This window comes from Mustela erminea, chromosome 3 (assembly GCF_009829155.1).
Source record: "Mustela erminea isolate mMusErm1 chromosome 3, mMusErm1.Pri, whole genome shotgun sequence".
Lineage (NCBI taxonomy): Eukaryota > Metazoa > Chordata > Mammalia > Carnivora > Mustelidae > Mustela > Mustela erminea.
In genome coordinates, this window is record NC_045616.1 from 48,156,717 (window position 1) to 48,175,929 (window position 19,213).

The 19,213-nt window shown below is 38.1% G+C and overlaps 1 long non-coding RNA gene across 1 annotated transcript in view; it reads left to right on the forward strand.

Moving 5' to 3' along the window:
* LOC116586144 overlaps window positions 1-19,213 on the forward strand; it is a 108,690-nt gene that overhangs the window by 35,528 nt on the left and 53,949 nt on the right. Inside the window, exon 3 of the long non-coding RNA XR_004283907.1 lies at window positions 13,832-13,927. This is a non-coding gene — a long non-coding RNA (uncharacterized LOC116586144). The remainder of the gene's footprint in view (window positions 1-13,831; window positions 13,928-19,213) is intronic.

Consider the following 19,213-nt stretch of genomic DNA (forward strand, 5'->3'; position numbering starts at 1 on the left):
AGAGAAGCAGGCAGAGAGAGAAGGGGAAGCAGGCTCCCTGTTGAGCAGAGAGCCTGATGCGGGGCTCGATCCCAAGATCCTGGGATCATGACCTGAGCCAAAGGCAGAGGCTTTAACCCACTGAGCCACCCAGGTGCCCCAATTTAATGGACTAAAACAGCAATTACTTACTTAGGTCCTGATTCTGGAGGTCGGTAGTTGAGGTAATTCAGGTTGTTAGGCAAGAGGTTAGTGCGGGCTTGTTCACATGGTGGAGGGCAGGGTTCCATGAGGCTAAACAGAAGAACATAGGAACTCTTGGAGTTGAGGCTTGGAACTGGTACAGTATAACTTGGTTGCATTTTATTAGGTAAAGCAAGTCCCAAGCCATCCCCTATTAAATAGGTAGCGAAATAATTAATCTCTTATGGGAACACTTCCAAAGACAGAAAGAGGAGTGGCTACAGGGACAGAAATAGTTGTGGCCATTTGCAAACCGTCTACCACGGTCTGTCACTATCTCCATTTGATTAGTTACCAAGTCACAAATCTGACCATGTCACTTTTTTTATTTCAGATCATTTAGTGGCTCTCTGTTGCTTATAAAATAAAGTCAAGTTCATAGCAAAGACCTCCACGAACTTTCCACATTGGCCTTCTCTGCCTGGTCTTTTATGTTTCAGGGACAAAACATTTCTTATAGTTGCAACAAATCAGTTGGGCTGTTGGTGGCCTCTGCAGCTCCTGCGGCTCCCTCCCTCCTTTCCTTGCCTGGACATTTTACTCATCTCAACAATCAATGACATTAACGATACCATTTATTATACGGCAGGCACTGACTGTTTTAAACACTATCCCCATGAGGGAGGAACTATTATTATCTCCTTACAGATAAGGAAACTGGGACACTGTGAAGTTAAGTAACTTGTCCATGTTCACTCGGCTTCAAGTCTGGTTTCAGAATTGGAATCTAGAGTCTGCGAATCTAACCACCAGGGTCTCCTACCTGTGAAGACAAGCTCAGTTTGGCCCATTCCCCTGTGTGCCTTGCCGTTTGCCGTGTTCAGTGATCTCTTCCAGTGTCGGATGCCCCTTTGAGTTGTGAGCATGTCAAGAGCACAGAACAGGCCTTGCCTTCGACTGCAACTGTCAACTGTGGCACAGAATCATGCCTCCGTTGCCCTCTCCATACTTCTCAAGATGCGTCTTTTGCACCATTAAAAATCTCTGCTTCTTGGAAGAAAAAAAACCAGAGTGAAGACTATTAGTCCTCACAGCATCTCCAAGAAAGAAGTGACGAGTGGGAAGCTCTATCTCATTTTGCAAACAGGAAATTCAGGCATGTGGAGATGAAATCACCCAGCGCCGTGCCAGGATTCTTTTTTTGGTTTTCCGATTCCTAGTTTTGTGTTCTATCTACCAAAAAGTGGTATTTGCCTATGAAGTGCAGCTGATGGTTGCTTAATTTTCCCCAGAACAAAGTGAGAAAACATAACAATTAAATTAAATCACCCAAGAGGGACGCCTTCTTCCTTTGTGAAGTTTGGAGGGAACAAACTTTTGGGGAAACTTTCTTTTCCCTGGGGTATAGTGCTCTCTTCTCTTTCAGCAGAATATATTGTGTCTGATGGAGCAAAAAATTGTTTTTAAGAAACCCTGCACCAATCTGTCTGCCCCAGCTCAGACACATGCTCGCACAGAAAATTAAATTCACAGAAATGAGAGAAAATCAAGAGAACCAAAGGAGCATGTCTTCCGTTTCTCAGAATCATTCTCTAGTGTATTTAGTGGCCTGTTGGGTGACAGGGTGATGAGGGGAAAGGTTTGGTTGAATGCAACTAATTTTTCATGTCTCTTTGCTTATTTCATCAAAGCACCATGAAAAAGTAAGCATTATGCACATTTCACCTCTATGGTTTTAGTCTGTAAGAAGCTTTATTAGAACTTCGTTAAAGCAGTTTTTTTTTTTTTTCCAGTTTGAGTTTCATTACTATCATTTGCTTCATTAACAGCAGTAAGTTCTTGGGTGTGAAGCTTGCTTGAAATGGTAACTACTAAGAGAAAGCAGGGGGAGAAGGAGAAATAAAAGAAGAGGCTTAAAGAATAGTGGCACTGAGAAATGCTCTTGGGAAAGAGAATCCCCAGGATGATCTCTGGCCGTCTAACATGGTTTTCTTCTTCAACTTTTTTTGGCCTTGGTCTTAAATCCTATCACTTCCTAAATCAGAATCTCTAAATCTCCTTCTAATCAGCTCTCTCACACGTATTTTGATCATGCGTAGAATCCTGATTGATATAAACACGTGTTTTGTGAAATGAACCAAGGAAAAAAGAGACACACCAACAAATCAGACTCTTAATTCTAGAAAACAAACTGATGGTTACCGGGGGGGCGGGGGGTAGGGATGGGTGTAATAGGGGATGGGGATTACGGAGTTCCCTTGTCATAGGGAGCACCTAGGGATGGGTGGAATTGTTGTACACCTGAAACCAGTATAATACTGAGTGTTAATTCTACTGGAATTAAAAAAGTAAAATAAAATGTGTTTTGTGTTGTTTTGAGTCATAGTGACTTCCAATTATACAGCTTCCATCTCTCCTACATCACCGGGAACTTCCTTTGCCAGGACACCCATGCATCGGAGTCCTGGGTTGTAAGCTTTGTCAAAAGAGGGACTTTGGCATGTCTTGCAAACCATGCTCCTTATAAATGTTCGATAAGGATGCTGCTGCCACTGCGGATACTAGCCTTTTGTAGTAATCTATTTTCCTTGAAGTAATTATATTTGCCTCAGTTGACTCAAAAAAGTCCCCCCCCCATTTTTTGATATTTGATGAAAGACCAAACACCTCCCAGATTTTGTTCCTTTCTACTCCTGAATTAAGAGTTTGACTGAGAAACCAGAAGCCAAGTCCCTCCGGTCATCGTGCGCAATCATGAGGCTGCATATGAACTGGCAGTTAAAGCTCGCCAACTCCTCAACACGTCTCAGAATCTTCCACCCGATCTCTTCTCACCTCTATTCTCAGAGTGGCTGGTTTGTTATGAAACTAATTTTTTTTCTAGGCCAAGTTTCCTTTGAGCAGGGTGCAAAGGCATATGATCCTGTGGATTAGAAGTGGGTTGTCATCAAAACGATATAGCTCTGTTCTTCTCCGTTCCTTTCTTGGAATGGCTGAGAACAGACTTGCGAAGAGAAAAACTTGTTGGCGTTTGGGAGCTGCCAGGTTTTAGAGAGCCCAATTATGTCTTTTTTGAACTAGCATTTCTTTAATAGAGTTTAATTTAAAAATGTTTTTTTTTTTCATTTTTGACATTTCTTGTAGTTTTTAATTTGAGAGGATGAAGATATGTTTACTTATGGGGAAAGTAAAAACAGATTGCGTATGAGTGAGTGGGGTCACCTGGTCACCAATTGTGATGGTGTTTGAGTGGCCAACAAATGGCCTGTGTGTTCCAGAAAGTACCCCTTTTAATGGCTCAGTCCCTAAAATTGCCCCATTGCTTGTGCCTTTGCTTTAAATCATTGTAGTTCCATGAGAGCACTAGTCTTGTTAGTGGCTTAGCGTCTATTCCATCTACTTCTTATTACGAGCACCCACAGATTCTTTATGACAGTCCTTCCTCCTCCATTTTGGAAGAATGAATTCTGTCTGAGTTTCAAGATTGTGTCAATAGTAAGTCCAGTCCAGTTTCTTGACCAGGAAAATTGGTTCAGATATGGGCACGTTCCCAACTGAAGAGATGTGAAGAGAGTTTTGCTGGATTTAATTTTTGTTTTGTTTTGGTTTTGGTTTTTGAGGAGCCTTTTGTTTTCAATAGGAAGTCTTAGACTTTTGATTTATTTTCCACTTGAGTTGTTGCTGGGAGGATGAGGTATGTGACCAAGCCTTCATTTTCTGTCATGTGAGTCTTGCAAACCATGCTCCTTATAAATGTTAGATAAGGAGTCTGGAACTGAGGAGACCGCTGAATGGAGCCAGAGCATAGAGCTGAATGGGTGGAATGCACAACAGACAGCAAGAAACTGGGCGCTTGGTGACATCCTTTGAACACTAGATCAAACCTCACCTGAACCCATTGCTAGGTAGGATGCATATTATAACTTTTCGTCACATGAATATCATCTGTTCAGTCTTAGTTCTAGATAGTGTTGTCTGTTAGCTCCAGAGAGTGGAAGGGGTTAGCTGAAGTGCTTAGGCCTGCATTACAGCTTGACTTCTCTGTCTACTTAATCCTGCATCTTCTCTTTCACAGGGGTTGATCCTAAGGACCCTCCCTAATAAAAATCCCACATAGATGTTGGCTAATTGAAGATGATAAAAAAGAAAGAAAGGAAGAAAAAAAAATCCTACAGAGGAAATCCCATTTTAGAGTATTGTTTCTGGGGAACCCAAACTGTGACAGGGGTGGCTCCTTCTAGGCAGACTGATTTTCCATCGGCTAACCAAAAAACAAAATAAAGCAGAATATAACAAATTTGCTATACTTTGCTTTTGTGCAATGTTTTGGTAATTCGTCTGTTAGATTTTTCTCCAAGATTCAATAGTCCACATAGGAGACTGACTTATCCCGGAAGGGAGTAGGAGGGAAAGGAAATCAGGTAGACCATTATCTTATAAAATCTCTAATCCAATTTATGGTTTGTTTTTTATTTTCAACATATCTGTATACTCATGAAATTATCACCATGATCAAGATAATGAAAATGTACTTTATCCCAAAAGTTTCCTCCTGGCCCTTTGCAATTCCCCCTCTTCCGTTACTTCTCCCTTCCCCATGCAATCACTGATCTGCTTTCTTTCACTAGAGATTTGTTTGCATTGTTTAGAATTTTATATAAATGGAATCACAAAGTATGCACTCTTTTGGCTTGCCTTATTTTACTCCGAATAATTATTTTGAGATTCATGTATATTGTATACATCAATAGTTCCTTCCTTTTTACTGATGGGTAATTTTCCATTGTATGCATATATAATAACTTGTTTATTCATTCACTTGTTGATGGACACTTGGATTGTTTCTAGTTTTGGGCTATTATAATTAAAGCTGCTATGAACATTTAGGTACAAGTCTTTGTATAGACATATGCTTTCATTTCTTTTGGCTAAATACCTAGGAATGGAATGGCTGGATCATATGGTAGGTGTATGTTTAACTTTTTAAGAAACTGCCAACTTGCTTTCCAAAGTGGTTGTGTCATTTTACATCCCCACCAGCAGTGTATGAGAGTTCCAGTTCTTTCAGTCCTTGCCAGTCTTTGTCTGTCTGTCTTTTAAAATTTTAACCACTCTGTAAGTAGGTAGTTGTATCTCATTGTCACTTGTAATTTGCATTTCTCTAATGACTGCTGATGTTGAGCATCTTTTCGTGTGATGACTTGCCATCCATATATTTCCCTTGATGAAGTGTCCGTTCAGATATTTTGTTCATTATTTGAGTTACTTATTTTTATTGTGTTAAGGGCTTTTAAATATAACATATTCTGTATACAAGTACTTTATCAGCCTTGAGAATATTTATGTGCCTTGAGAATATTTTCTTCAAGTCTTGGTTTTTTTTTTTTGTTCTCTTCTCATAATAGTGTCTTTCAGAGAGCAGAAGTTTTAAATTTTGATCAGGTTCTACTTACCAATTTTTTAAAAAAAATTTTATAGATCATGCTTTTGGTGTCAAAACTAAGAAACTTTGCATAACCCAGAGCCACCAAAATTTTGTTCTATGTTTTCTTCTAGAAGTTTTATAGTTTTGGGATTTACATTTAGATCTATATCCATTTATTTTTAATTTTTTTATGTGATTCATTTTCAGTTAATTTTTATATATGGTGAAAGATATGGATTGAAATTCATTTTTTTTTGCATATGGATATCCAAGTGTTCCAGCACCATGTGTTGAAATCGCTTATCTAATTTTAAAATATGGAGCACATAATTCCAGTGTGGTCCATAGACTATCTCAGCATAATCACTCTTAGTACTTGTTAAAAATGCAAATCCCTAGGTCTCACACTAGCCCTTTTGAGTTAAAATCTTATGGCAAATACCCTATGTGATTCTTCTGGATACTAAACTTTGGGAACAACTGGCATAATGCCATTATTACTCATTAACACTTTACTTCAAGTCAACACTGTCTTCACCAGAGCCCAGAAAAGATATAGTTTAGAAAAAGTAAGTCTCCATAAGATGGAAAGAAACCAGAAAGTTTTCTATTTTTTTAATATAAAAATATTTATACATATACAAAAGTAGATGGAATAATATAAATTTTCATGTACTCAGTGCTCAATTTCAGCAACAATCAATATTACTTTTTAAAAAACAAAACAAAACAAATCAAAATATAGGTGAATTTTTGCTATGTAGGGAAGAACTTCCAAGCTTAAAAAGCAATGGGAAAAACCAACAGCAGGAAAAAAAAATTGAATGAGCAACTGAAAAAAAAACCCCCAAAGATCAATATATTGCTAATATAAATATTAAAGACCTCAACTGATCAAAAAAAAAATCTTAAGTGGCTTAAAAGACAGGTAATAGTCAGGTTATATTTTTAAACAGGACAAATGATTAATTTTTAATCTATGAAGATAAAAAATTTAAAAATGGCAAGAAAACTCACTAAGTGATAAGCAGATAAAAGGGCATAAAATATAGCATTGAGATAACAGTGAGAGGATATTATGGAGCCAGTCACATTATCTTTAAACATAATGTTTTATAGCAATGGGAAAACATTTATGGTATAGTGAAAAAAGCTGAATACAAAATTGTACTTTTTGTATGTTCTCATGTATTTTAAAAAAAGGCTTACGAAAATAAAAGGACTGGAAGCAGATTTGCTTCTGCAGGTTATTTTCTAGGTTATCTCCAATGAACATGTTTGTTTTGCTGATATAATCTGAAAATAAAGTCCAATTTTGAAGAAGAAACTGTCTGACATGGGACATTTCCTTGGCAAAGCCAGAGATTGGCACAGAGTACAAAGATGGACAGTGAAAAGGCACAGGGAAGGCTGAAGACAGGTTGTGTGCGACATCATCTTAAGTGCAAAGGTACAGGTAATGGCTTCCTCCTTTGCAAGTATTACCAGTAGATGAAGATTGCCTTCACGTGAGTGCTACAGGCTGGGGGAACTGGCCAAAGTGGATAGATTCTAATGGCCATGCCACTGTCTGTTTTCCTGATCGGTTGGAGACCCTGCTCAAATCCATAGAGCCCCTTTACGTGACACAAGGAGTGGGGTCCAGAGGAAATAAGTTAGAGCTGTAATTTACAGCCCTTTCTTCTTGTCCAAAGCCACCCAGTGGATGAAATGTCTGTTTGTTCATGGGCTCTGAAGTGTTACTTTGTATCGTTTTTCTTCTACAGTTCAGACACTAAATCTAAAGTACTTCACCAAATTGGAAACCCACTCATATCTTCTGGGTTTGTTCTTCTGAACTGAAATTGAACTCTGGCACTTTAGTTCACATGATGGTAGAACAATGTAACTTTCTGTTTGGGAAAAGAATGGCTTTTAAAGTCTCATAAATGGGTCTTGCCTCTTCTTGGAAATGAAGTAACACTTGTAAACTCTACTTCCTAAATGTTGTGTAATTGTGAATGAATAAATATTAAGGAAGGAGGAAAGTACAGATTATACATCTCAGATTATACACAGGTTCAGAAATAATAAAAATGTATTCGTTCTTTTAAAGTCCTACTATTGAAAATCACATCGAGAATTGCAGAGAGAAGGAGAGAGAGAGAGAGAGAGAGAGAGAGAGAGAAAGAATTGCAAAAAAAAAAAAAGATATTAAAGGACACAAACATATTATGATTCAGGACAATATGTTAATCTGAAAAAAAGTAAATTAAAATGTCACGTAAGGCTGATGAGATTGCAAAAGTACCACAAAATTTACCACAAGAAATTTTTATATCTTTGTTCTTTGATGATTCTCTAATTTTATTGTTTCAGGTGGTATAGATTAATATTTTTATGCAGTCTTCTTCTGTGATCAGTACTAAAATAGCTATTATCAAAACAACTATTGAGTATCTAAAGTATGCAGTACAAATCTCATAAAATAAATGAAATTTGTATAAAAAAGTTTTTCTCAGGCTTGTCAGGGAAATAATATGGAGTGACTGTGAACTATAAAAACTAGGCAACTTCTCTAAAACTAGGCAACTTCTCCAAAATAGCAACATAGGACACCCTAAGGAGGTTAAAAAATAGATTTAAGGATTGATCCAAGTTCTTTTCACTACTTTTGTAGAGTCTCTTTTCAAAACCAAGAATTGAAACATGTAGTATGATGATTTTGATTCTACTTAAAGGAAGAACAGAGCAGAATATCTGAAATAAGAATGGGATGAAACAAATAGGGTGTGTTGATTCATATTCTAAAACATGTACCATTAGATTTCTCTGACATGAAATACACATGGGTTTCATTTACTTATAACTATTAGTGTGAAGTGTGCTAAAAAGTAGACTCAAAATAAGGTCAGATTATCATAGGATTATTATAAGGCAGGAAAATGTAAGATTATTAATTGAGCTCTGGATTCCCATGTACCTGTAGGAGTAGATGTCACATCCAAATTGCCAGGCCAGAGCATCTTAACTTTTCATATACTTAACTTGTCATATACTTTTTACTTAGCTTGAGCAGTTAAATAAATATTACAAGCACCACATATTAAGTATCATAAATGCATAAGACATTCTGCAGTGTTCTGCCTTTGTGGAGAAGGGTTATCAGAAGGGATATATAAATAGCATTTTGGGACTGTTTTGATCATGTACTTATCAAGATAAGCCTGATTTCTACAATTAGCTGGCTCGATCAAAGATGTTTTGCTCCTATTAGCTAGTAAATCCTGTACTTTCTCAGATTCTTTCCTACAATGAGCAATATGGCTGTAAACTCCTCCTTTGATTACTAGAGAACACTGGCTACTTCGCAATATGTGAGCCATTATTTTAGGAGTTATAGACATTCTATTCCAATACATTTGATTTGCCTGAGTCCTTGAGTTTGAAAATCATATGGTCTCATATGGGCTCAGTCTCTTGGTGAATTCTAAAGTTATTGCTCCAAAAATTTTGTAGAAAAATTTCCTGGGCTCAATTAAAAAAAAAAATGGTTTTCTGATAATAAGGAAAGTGCTATCTTCCATTTTAGAATCTGGAGGCACTTGAATGAGTGCTAACTTAATGTCAAGTACTGTGCACATGGTCCCTGACTTGCAGTGATTTGATGTATGATTTTTTGACTTCATAGTGGTGCCAAGTGATATGCATTTAGTAGAAATTGTACTTTTTTGAATTTTGGTCTTTTCCTCGGCTCGTGATACACAGGGTGATTCCCTCATGAAGTTGGGCATGGACAGCTGCATCAGCCACACGATCATGAAGGTGAATAACTCATCCACTCACAGCTGCTCTGTGCCCCAACCGCCATTCTGTTATTCACTTTCAGTACAGTAGTCAAAAAATTGCATGAGATATGCAGCACCTTATTATTGAATAGGCTCTGTTAGGTGATTTTGCCCAACTGTAGGCTAATGTAAGCATTCTGATCATGTTTAAGGTAGGCGAGGCTATAAGCGATGATGTCTGGCAGGTTAGGTGAATTAAATACATTTTCATTCTAAGCCGTTTTCAGATATAACCCCATCATAAGTTGAGGAAGATCTGTGTTAAGCATCAGATTTTTTTTTTTTTAAAGAGCAAAACAGAGTGTCTGTTCATCAATGCACTGTTTTATATTTAGTAGCATACTAATACATTATCTTGTGAAACTTCACAAGATTGATATTATTTCCCCCATTTGCAGTTGATAAAACCAAAACAGAAATGTCGCTTGCTCCAGATCATGCTTTTAGTAGAGCCAGGACGATAACTCAGGTATTTTTGGACTTCAAGTTCTTTTCTATATTATCCAATAGATATATTTCCCTAATGTTTTTTGGACAATATAAAGCATGTAACTATTGTAATGCAGATATCCCCCTAGTCCAAAGGAAGAGTTTCTATACCTTGTCTAAATTTCACTGGCCATTTCAATACCACAGGAGCAGGAAATTATTCAATTCATGAGAAAATTCATGCACCTGTGGATTTCATCTTTTGTGCCAGATGAATAGGTGAGGTTGGATTTGATTTACTCCATGACTAAACTCTGAAATTGGGATTTAAAATGGATATGTAATCTCACTCTGATTCCATTTTTTTCCTGTACTGCTGCCTAATGGTTATGCAAGTCTCAGGAATGTATTTAAAGTAGTAACATGTCCTTTTATCCAATAACATCAAACGGAGATCTTTTTTGTTCACTTTTGCTAGACCTATAACCTTTAAAGGTGAGTCAGGCAGCTGCAGAAAACCTGATCTTATTTTCTGCCCCTGGCAAGACTTTTTCAAGTTCATCTTTTTTCCCTTCTCTCAAAATCTGATGAAAAATGAAATGTCAGGAAAACAAGCTCTCGAGCTAAAAAACTTGTGTCTGTCTCTGTGACAGATGTCAGTTTGAAAGGTTTCAGGTCACCTGTCAGAAGTGTGCCATTGTGATCTGTACTCACCTTGACTCGACCTCACACCAACACTGAGTTCTGCTTTTAAAGATACCCTTGAAAAAGAATTAAATGATTTTAAATCATTGCCTTTTCCTCTTTTAGCTCTAATTAATGAGACCAAGAAAGGAGAGAGAGAGAGAGACAGAGAAAGAGAGACAGAGAAAGAGAGAGAGAGAGAGAGAGAGAGAGAGAGACTGAGACACCGACTTTCAAGAGGACAGTTTGACCTTTGGGTGCCCCTGGCAGTAAACCAATCAACATTCTTGTAATCCAAACACAGATGCCTGAAGCTAAACAAATCCTATACTTGTGAACAAGAATTCAGTTTGCTAAAAAAAAAAAAAAAGAAAAAGAAAAAAAAAGAATTCAGTTTGCTGTCAAAATACAGTGAAGATCAGCACAGTGCTGCTTTGAACAAAAATATCATGAATTGAAGTTTAAATGTTTGTGATTAATAGAGAAGAGTAATATTGAGCAACATAATATCTCAATTGTGCCTCAACTCAGTAACAAATATTTCCAGTTTAAAAAAAAAATCATGTGTTTTGAAAAGTTCTATATCCTAACTCCATATCTTGGACATAACTCCCTAATACTTTTATGCCTGAAACACCACTGATACTATTGTACAAGTCAGTAGTTTGTACTGACTAATTAATGGTGTTGAACTCTGTTCTTTTCTGGATTATTTACCCAATGTTTCAATTATTTATCCTAGTGATAAAATTTTTTTTCCTCTCTCATGAACCTTTACCATAGCCCTGGAAATTTAAGGATTGGGGAAAAAGAGAGAGAGAGAGAGAGAGAGAGAGAGAGAGAGAGATTGATTTTATTTAATCAGTTTGGGAGTATTCAAGACTTTGCCTTATAACCAAGATGATAAAAGATTACAGCTCCAAAGTCATGTTTGCCAAATCTACCACTCTAAACAAGAGGCTAGATGAAAAGAGACAAAAAGGTCAATGGAATATAAAACCAAAAACTTTAATAGCACTTTGGAGATGTTAGCATTTTTTTTTTTCTTTGCTTGACTCCTAAGTATACAATACTTCTCTTCTTTCAAGGGGGCCCACCCTTGACATGAAATACAAGCTAGTTTATTGAAGCTAGTTTCATCGTATCCATGTCTAGAACAACATTATTTTTGTGTGTAGAAAAGCTGGGGGAAATAAGTGCAGGCCTGGAACGTGATTCACTAGCTTGAACTAGAGACGGAAAGCTGATGCTTCCCAGTGATTTGTAGTCTATCTGTGACATTTTCCACAGCTATGCTTTAGACCAGCGCTTCTCAGGCATTCATGGGCCCACGAATCTCCCGGATCTTCTTAACGTGAGCTTCTGACTCGGTAGTTGAGGGTGGGCTTGAGCATCTGCCTTTCTAACAGATTCCCAGGTGATACAGCTCCTGCCCAGCCCAGACCACACACCGAGCGTGCGAGTGTTTGCTTCTTGGCTCTCCACAGGAGTGTGTGTCAAATGCCTCAAGGTCCCCAATTAGTTCTGAAGCCCAATCTCTTATTTTGAAACATTACCCTTCTGATATATTTTTCCTGTTTATGATTTTTTTTCTATGTATCTGTAACTTGATCTCTTTTTAGGAACTTCACATTTTAACATAAGAGTCATCATGTCACCTCAGAATGACCTTACTGTATTACAAAGTCAAGGTCCATGACAAAGATGGTAACTGTGTCAAGTTTTTTTCCACCCTTGCTTTTATTTGTTTATATATTTCCTGATTAATTTTTTCTTTTCATTCCAGGATAGTTAACATTCAGTGTTAACGTTAGGTTCAGGTGTGCGATGCAGTGATTCCACTATTCCACCAAGCACCAATCATGACCAGTCAACCCTGCTTTTAAATCATTAGTTTTATTTTAGTTTTATTTTAGTTTTTTTTTCCCTCACTTGATCATGGTCTTGACAAAGCATTTTACACTCTACAGGTAATTTTATTAATACTGACTGACATCTCTTCCTTGCTATGCAACAGTCAAACTGTTCATAATCAAAAGGTTGAAGTCTTTGAAGTCTTAGCCCTTGGCCCAAGAAGCACCCAGAGGAAAAACAGTTAAAAACAAGAGTAGTCAGAACTATCAGCAGTGTTTAGACCCAGATAACCACAAACATCCTGGAATTTACTTAACCATGTCTGATTTCCCAGTGAGTCATGTTTACATCTCTAGATGTTAGTTTACTTTCCCTTCATTTTTTTCTTGATCACTCATGCAGTGGAAAGCGGAAAAGAAATCTTCCATGGCAATTAAAGTGCCAATACTTGAGCTCGCTCTGTGTTCCTGCTACTGATAGGGAGAGATATGGTTATTAGTCAAACAAAGCTGTACCAGTTTTCTCATGCTCATTATGTATTTATAATGTGGACATTCTGGTGACATAGCAAGCAGCTGCGTTCACAGGAGACTCCTATCCAATGAGGAGTCTTCACCAGATTTCACTTTACCAGGTTAAAACGCACCAGATTGAATGTTCAGTTTTCATCCCATGTGTGTTAGATACACATGTGATTGCTGAGATTTTCATACCAGTGTATTCACAATGGTGTATGCCACTCTAAGCTATTCTTGTCCTTGGTAAAGATTCTTACTCTCTCTTCTGTCGAACGCCAAGATCATTTAAGCAAGTGAGAAATATTTGCTAATTTTCTCAAAAGCCTCAAATTATTTTCTGCATGGAGAGTGTAACCCATTGCTCCCTTCTGTTAGAAAGACCAAAGCAGGAGGTGGGCTGCTTCTCACAGGGTAAGACTTAGGGGCTACTGAATCACCATTGTCATGAGAAGGTTTATCTTGCGTGGTCGGCTTCATGTGGTGTATCCATCAGACACGCGTGAGCACAAAATTGTAGATTAGAACCAGAAATACAGATTCTCCTCTTGTTATCATACAGACTCTCAGTAACAATACTTTGAATAAACCTTCCCCTATAAGAAAACTGTTTCCACCTTTCGATGAATATTGGTATGGGGGAGGTAGCCATTGGGAAAACAGGTTTTTTTCTGGCTGAAATTAATAATTCTGAGCAGTACTAAAATTAATTACTCTGTGGTTCTAAGTAGGCAGCGGATTTATGGTAAATGACAGAGTGTTTGCAAATTTTCCTGACTACTCGATTAGAAAATGCGCAAGCGGAGGCGTCAGCCGAGCATGCATTATTTAAGTGGTTGGTGTCTGGCGACAATCTGGAAACTGCAATTGTTGTGGTTGCCGTAGGAAAATTCGCACTTTCTGAGAGAAATTCTTTCACCTTTGTGTGCCCACAGCCTGGATCTCTCCTCGTGGCAGCTGTAGGAAACACAGGAACTCTGTGACCTGGAAAATGTGGGACAACTGCCACAAGGTGACCCTGGAAGGCTGGGGTAGGCCCAATTAATTTAAAATTTTGCTTGGCCTTGTCTCTTCCAATTTTCTAAATCCTCTGGAAAAATGATTAATGCGTACACTGCCAATGCGAAAATATTTTTGACCCTATTAAAGTCGACCAAGGGTAAACCAAGTGTAGGCTGGCATTGTATCAAACTAGCTTTATTAAATTTGATTGGAGGTTTGTATGAGGAAGGGACAGACAAGGACATTATTTTGCACAGCGGCTCTCTTTTAAATGAAAATATCAAGAGGAATACAAAGTAGCAATATGCCCTGGACAGGAATCATTTTAAATATAGGAAAATGCCACAGAGAACTTTGTTTAAAGGGTAAACCATATTTGCTAGAAAATTTTCTGCTCTCTTATTGCTCTGCTGGTCAGTTACCAACGAGGCTGTTTTAATTTATGGAAGAGGCTACGGAAGCCTTATATTTCTTCATTTATAGATGAACTAGTTCAACCTTGCTTTCTTTCTCTTATCTGTCATTGAAGTCTACAACTTAAAACGATCTGTCTGCAGTTTGAACCTTAGCAGAACAAGGCTTATTCTCACCGTGTTTCCCCTACATGTCCATCCTGTGCAATCATTTCATTAACAAAGTGATAGGGTTTTTGTTTGTTTGTTGGTTTGTTTTTTCCCTAATGGTTATTCTGTTTTGAATAAAAAGGGCACACTTCCCTCACAATTTCAAAGAAGGGAATTTCTTAACAGTGTTTCTTCCTTTTCCAAGAAAGTGAAAATCCTTTAATTTTGGATCCAACACCCAGATTTCACACATAAGGTTTCCTATAGTTTTCTTACACCTAGGAGATATTCAGTCACATGACATCATCATAAAGAGTATATTCTAACCATTTATCATGTAGGAAGTAGATCAGTTTCCTTTGTGGCAGGCATGGATCTTAATGACGGGATGAGGGAACGGTAGCAATTGCCTGGGATCACCTACCATCGGGATGATTGGAATTCAGCGGGAACAGCAGCTTAGGAGGCGGCAGTAGCCCAGGGAAGGTTCTAAAATACACTGGTCATTCTAGTCATTTCAGTCTACCCAGCATAGATGTGGGGAACAGATAGTTCTAGGATAAAGAACCCGTGACTGTGGATATTAGCCCCGCCCAGGGCTTTTTAACTGAAAGACATGAATGAACCAGCTTGTCTATAAGGCTTGTCACAGACTGCGTCACTCTTGACCCGTGTTCCGTGGCTTTGTCTGCAGTGTCTTCCTTTATAGGAGGATTCTACGTCTCTGTCCTGTTTAACGCAGGTATGGCCTTTTGATGTGGTTTGACCAATGGAATATGAGAAGAAGTGAGGTGTGTCACTTCCAGGCAGAAGCCTTAAGATCCAGGGCACGCTTTGCCTATTTTCTTTTTTCTCTGCATGACAATCGGCAAAATTCCAAAAAAAGGAATTTTGTGGAGCCAAGTTATGGCTAACCTGTGATATGCACAATAGCGTGAGTGAGAAACATACCTTTGTTATTGCTACATAGGGATTCTACAATCGTCTGGGAACCCTGCAAACATAGCCTATCCTGACTGACACAGATGTAAGCTGCAGCCTTTCAGCATGAGCTCAAGAACATGGTGTTAAATATGACTCTGAGCTTTGGCATGAAATTAGCTCTCATCTTCCTGCTCCCATTTCTAGGAACCTCCTTGCTTCCACACACGCTTCTTCCCTCTTCAGTGGGTAGAGCGAACCTAACTCTGACCTACAGCCAAGATCTTTACTTGCGCTCTGGATCCCACCTCCTCCCAAATTCCTACAGCCTTGTTTCTTTCGTTGTCCCTTCTCTTTTGTAATACCAATCTTTCCCTCTCTAACGGATCATTCATATCTTCCGTACTAAAACAGTTCTTTCCTGGCTTCGCATTCCTTTCAGCTAACTCTTCCCATGTCTCTCTTCCCTTTTTCCACCCAACTTCTCAAAATATTTAATTGTGTGTGGTGTCTGCATTTCCATTTAATTCTAATCTAATCTAGTTTTCATCCCACCGCTGAAAACAAATCGCTCGTCCAAAGTCACCAGAAGTCTTCATATGGTCCAGTCCGGGGGACATGTGCTCATTTTATTTGACTTCTTAGCAACATTTCCCTGAGGTGATCATTTCCTCCCTCCTGAAGGAATATTTTCATGGCTTCCAGGATAATTCCTGGCTTTATTCTTACCTCTTTTGTGATAGCCTCTTTCTTCTTCTTTACTTACCTTTAAAATTCGTAAAAAGTTCCCATGGATCAGTACTGAGTCCCATTTCCCTCGCTCTGTGTTGGCTTTGGTCTCACGACAATTCTTACTGTTTCTGGAGTTGCCATTTTGAAGTCCCTACTTAGAAATACTCATAAAAACCCTATTTATATATACTTTTGTATTTCCCACTTCAAAACATTCTTCATGAAACTACAGGCAGAATTCATAACTTTGTTATTTTAATTCTCTCATTTTATTCTTAAAAAAAATCTCTTGATCAGCCACAGCGTGCCAGGCACTGTAAAAAATGTTAGGGATATAAAATTGAATCAGATATAATTCTTTCTCTCAAAAAAAGTGCTTAGTGGGGAGGAAAATATGCACACAATTATGGTAAAATGAGTAAAATGAGAGCATTTCTAATAATGTATCTTGTATAACACATGGTGGGAACATAAAGGAAAGAGAATCTAGGTTTTCTGGGGCAGTAAGAGAAAGATTCCCAGAGGAAGTTATATTTGGGCTTAAACTTAGTCAAACAGGAATTTATCAGAAGCAGGGAAGAGGAAACATTATTCCGAAAGGCAAAGAGATGTGAGAAGGCCTGTCATGTTTGGAGAATTTAAAATAGTTCAATATTTTTGCAAAGGGTGAGGGAAGTAGGGGAGGAGTGAAAGCTGAAGCTAGTCTTGGGGACTGGGCTCAGGGCACGAGGGCTTTTTATGGATTACAGTCTTCGGAGGCTTGGGCTGACATTTCTGAGCCCTTGCGATGTTTCTGTTTCATCTCTCCCAATCCTCTCCGCATGGCCTCTGTTGTGCCAGGAGGAGGAGGAGCAACAGAAACAATACTAAAAATTTTGAGACAGCCCTGCGTTCTGTCACTATTCCAATCTCTCTATTCTTCTATCATATCTATCTGTTTACATTCTAGTCTTCTTTTATTATCTCTTTACTTCATTTGGCTTTGAGTAGCAGTTTCCTAAAAAGATAGATGCTACAAGTTGGAATGTTTCGACAACCACTATTTACGGCAATCCAGTTCCATTCCTTTATTTTTAATACTGTAAGGAAACAATTCTGAATATCGAATGGCTGTTTGAGGACTCAATTTGCTCTGTTTCAGTATGGATAAAATCAGTTATGATGTATTAGAGAGTTTGGTACTGGAAGAAAATCCCAACTGATGTTGGGTGAGTTCATGTAAAATGTAGTCTGTCCAGCAGAATTCACTGAAAGGGCATGCATCTGGGTAACTCAGCACTCTTTCAGTATCGGCAACCACCACGATTTCTATTTTGTTGTGTTTACATTCTAAGCCTCAGCTTACTGGAGTTTCTTGTTAAGCTCATGACGAATAACATGCCTTTAAAAATTAAAAATGGCAAGCAAGAATATGTACACAGATCCTTGAATATTTCACACTTACCAGAACAATACAACAAAGAACTTCATTTGAAACAAGCTCAGGGAAGGGAATTTCACTTCTAAATATTATAATATAAGTAGCATTTGAAATATTTAAATTTTGTGATGCAAAATTCAGTTGAGCAATATGAGAAATGTTTTGACTTTGTTTTACCTTTAAAAAACCCTCTATTTCCATATCTTAATTCATAAGGAGAATGACAAAGAGATTATGAACAGGGCATTCCAGATGAGATCTTTAACTTCATGGATAAATATGTTGGGGTGAATCGAATCACTTCAGGAACGGACCTTCGTCATGGAGTGCTAGCAGGCACCATTGTCTTACTTGAATTATTTTATAGTTGCAACTGAATGGACTCTGATAACTCCTGCAGTAAATTAGTCATTCCAGTGAAGTGCCTACAGCACTTTTTGTGAAAGCAGTAGAACCAAGAACAAAGAGACGTTAACAGTATGAATCAGATTCTGCCCTGTGACTTCCAAACTAAGTTGAAAAAAAATGGGTTGGTAGGAAGGAGAGTGCACAAGTCTAATTTTCTGAAGATAGAGGCCGTTTGTAAAATGACTCAATATGCAGTGATTTCTTATCTGTGTGCTAGCCTGTTCCAGTGCTCAATATAGTTCTCCATTAGCATTTGACAGACCAGAGCTGGGAAGGTGGCCACTGACGTAGGAACTGGGCTCATTTCTCATGGGGAACTTGTGTTCCTGGGCACAGAGACACTTCCTAAGCTCCACTTCTTCCCTAACCCCTCTGACCACAGGTGTTGGATCATGTGACATCCTGAACACCAAGACAGGTTCAGGAATGAAGAAGTCTATACTGCATATGATGTAAGGAGAGACTAAACAATTTGTAAGATGATTTAAATAGAAAGCCAAGTAATTATGGGCTTCTTTTCCCCACAGTGCCCATGTCTCTCATCAGCATTAGGTAAAGCGTTTAGGGATGTTCATTAAGGATTCCAGGCCGCTGGAGTACTACTAAGATCATTAATTTCTACCGCAAAGCCTCAAATGTATTACCCTAGTCAACTGGGTACTGGGGAAATATGGTTCATTATTTCTGATAATGGAAAATGTACTTTTGTGCAACGGCAGCTACACAGCTTACAGTTGTGGCTCTTAAGGAATTAGGTATCAGTTGTTCCTGGTATCTAGGGTTCCACTCTGTATCTCACTTTATATGTTACGGCTCTTAGAAAGTAGCAGATACACTGACAAAGAGCTTAGCTTGTTGGAAGATGGGGAGGTCCCAAAATGCAGAGAAAAGTTTGACTTGGGTCTTAAAACTAAATTAGATGCAGTGTGTTGAAAAACACTCATGCTCTCCATTTGTCCATTGAGTTAAAATAAAGCTAAATCCATAAAAATGTTTTTTTTAAAGTATTTATTTCTTACGTCTCAAAACTGTCTTAAAGCTTTAATTTGTGTGGATCAAGCTTTTATTTATTTATTAAAATTAAGTGAATGCAGAAAGAATTAGGGGTATCTGGTATGTACAAGATACTGTTTTAAATATGAAGGGGGGTTACGAAATGTGTAAGAGTAAGGAGATGTTCTGATCTGTAGAGTTTCTCTTCTGATCATGAGATGTACCAAATAACCATAGAGCAAAGCACGTGAGACTTACGGATATGCAGTGCAGCAGGG